We start from the raw sequence: 3,140 nt of genomic DNA, 5'->3' as shown, positions 1-3,140 counted from the left end.
GCTTCGGTCATCTTTGTTGTAGTTCAAGTCTGCAGTATCCTTAGTATAGTTATTGATAATTTTTTTTTATAGATAATTTTGTTTATCGATAGTTATACTTATAACTAATGGTTTCCTTATGTATAGCTTGCGTATGTATACTAGCTTATTATAACGAGCTTGCCCCGTACTTAATAAAGCTACTATTAGCCATACCTAGACGTAATCTATAAAGTATGATAAAGCTGTAGCTTATATTTTAAGCTGTTTGCTTTATATATAGCTTGCTAATTCCTGTTACTATTCCTTATGGAGTAGAGGGGGGGGGGGGAAGCTCGATCTTTAGCTAGCGCATTATTTTAGTGGAAGAGCGAGCTTTCCCCCTCTTCATAGCAAGGTCGTAGCAGGAATAGTTGGTGGGGGGGGGGGCGAGCTCCTCATAATTATAGGTGGGTAAACACAGCTGCTGTTTTATAGCTTCGCCTTACTAAGTATGCATAGCTTGCGCCAGCCTTCAGCATGCTAAAGCTATATATCCGCAAGCTAAAGCTATAAATCAGCATGCTAAAGCTCGCTCTCATTCGTGTTGGCCACCACCGAACAATTAGTAGTTTTAGATAAAATATGAATTTAACTTTAGTACTTTTTTTAATAGGAATCTTAGGGTTTGTATTTAATAGAAAAAATATAATATTAATGCTTATTTCTATAGAAATAATGCTATTATCTATAACATTCTTAATATTGGTAAGTTCTGTTAATATTGATGATATAATAGGACAAACATATGCTATATACATTATAGTAGTTGCTGGTGCAGAATCTGCTATCGGTTTAGCTATTTTAGTAGCTTTTTATAGACTAAGAGGAAGTATTGCAATAGAATATAAATAATGTATTTAAGTATAATTATATTACCTTTATTAGGATCTATAGTATCCGGTTTTTTTGGTAGAAAAGTCGGTGTTACAGGTAGCCGTATTTTAGGTTGTTTAAGTATAATGATAACTACAATATTAGCTATCATTAGCTTTTTTGAAGTAGGATTTAATAATAATCCCGTTTCAATAAATTTATTTAAATGATTAGATAACGAATCATTTAATATGGCATGAAACTTTCAATTTGATAGTTTAACAGTATCAATGTTAATACCTGTATTAATAATCAGTTCTTTAGTTCATTTTTATTCAATAGGATATATGAGTCATGATCCCCACAATCAAAGATTCTTTAGTTATTTAAGTTTATTCACTTTTATGATGATAATACTAGTAACTGGTAATAATTATTTAGTTATGTTCGTCGGATGAGAAGGTGTGGGTGTTTGTTCATATCTATTAGTTAGTTTTTGATTCACTAGAATAGCGGCTAATCAAAGTTCTCTTTCAGCTTTCTTAACTAATAGAGTTGGAGATGCTTTCTTAATGATAGGTATGTTTATCTTATTATGAACTTTAGGGACTTTAGATTATAGTACTGTATTTTCATTAGCTCCTTATATTAATGAAAATATAACAACAATTATAGGAATATGCCTATTGATAGGTGCAATGGCAAAAAGTTCTCAAGTAGGTCTTCATATCTGATTACCTATGGCCATGGAGGGTCCTACACCGGTATCTGCTTTAATACATGCAGCTACAATGGTTACAGCGGGAGTATATTTATTAATTCGTTCATCACCTTTAATAGAATATAGCTCTGCTGTATTATTAATCTGTTTATGATTAGGAGCTATTACTACAATATTTAGTTCATTAATAGGATTATTTCAACAAGATATAAAAAAAATTATCGCATATTCTACTATGAGTCAATTAGGTATGATGGTAATAGCTATAGGTTTATCTTCTTATAATGTAGCAATATTTCACTTAATAAATCATGCCTTCTATAAAGGATTATTATTCTTAGGGGCAGGAGCAGTTATACACGCAGTAGTAGATAATCAAGATTTAAGAAAATACGGGGGATTAATATCATTCCTACCTTTAACTTATTCTGTAATATTAATAGCTAGTCTTAGTTTAGTCGCTTTCCCTTTTATGACAGGATTTTATAGTAAAGATTTTATATTAGAATCTGCCTATGGTCAATATCATTTTAGTAGTATTGATGTATATGTTATAGCAGTAATTGGGGCTATATTTACTACACTATATTCAGTTAAAGTTATATACTTAACTTTCTTAACTAATCCTAATGGACCAGTTAATTATTATAGAAATGCTCATGAAAGTGATATATTTATCAGTTTACCTTTAGTGATATTAGCTGTATTCTCGATATATTTTGGATATATCACTAGAGATATTTTCATAGGTTTAGGTTCAGGGTTCTTTATAGACAATAGTATATTTATTCACCCTGTTCATGAAATAATGATTGACACTGAATTTGGTGTACCTACTATATTTAAATTAATTCCTTTTATCCTTACTGTTTCTTTCTCAGCATTAGCCATAATATACTCAGAATTTATGCCAAATATAATATCTAACTTTAAATTATCTAATTTAGGATATTATATTTATGGTTTCTTTAATCAACGTTTCTTAGTTGAATTCTTTTATAATAAATACATTGTTAATTCAGTTTTAGAGATAGGAGGTCAAACTACAAAAGTTTTAGATAAAGGTAGTATTGAATCAATAGGTCCTTATGGATTTGGTGTTATTTTAACTAAAGCTAGTAAAATAATTTCTAGCTTAAGTAATGGAGTCGTTACTAATTACGCTCTTTATATTTTAATAGGAATTTGCTTCTACTTATCTATTTTTACTTTTGTTCAGGTAGTAGATGACGTGGTAAATTCTATTACAATAGCAAGCTTAGTAATTCTTATGTTATATAAAGATCGTTCTTTAATTTCTAACTAGCGCGAGGAACTTCGTTCGCCCCCTCTAAGGGTTAGTTTACACGAGGGCACGGTTTAGCTTGCGCGAACTTCGTTCGCGCAAGCTAGAAGTCGAAAAAAAAAATACGAGCTAGAGCTTGCGTAGAGCTTGCGTAGAGCTTGCGTAGAGCTTGCGTAGAGCTTGCGTAGAGCTTGCGCCTAAAAAATAAATTTTTTTTAGCCGGACTTCGTTTTAGCACCCTTCGATAAGAGGAACTCTATTCCATAGCCCGCCTTAATTTATAGCTCTTAGCTTTTAGGA

Source organism: Fusarium proliferatum, assembly GCF_900067095.1.
Source record: "Fusarium proliferatum ET1 genome assembly, contig: FPRO_scaffold022, whole genome shotgun sequence".
Taxonomy (NCBI): domain Eukaryota; kingdom Fungi; phylum Ascomycota; class Sordariomycetes; order Hypocreales; family Nectriaceae; genus Fusarium; species Fusarium proliferatum.
Note: the sequence above shows the minus strand (reverse complement) of the source record.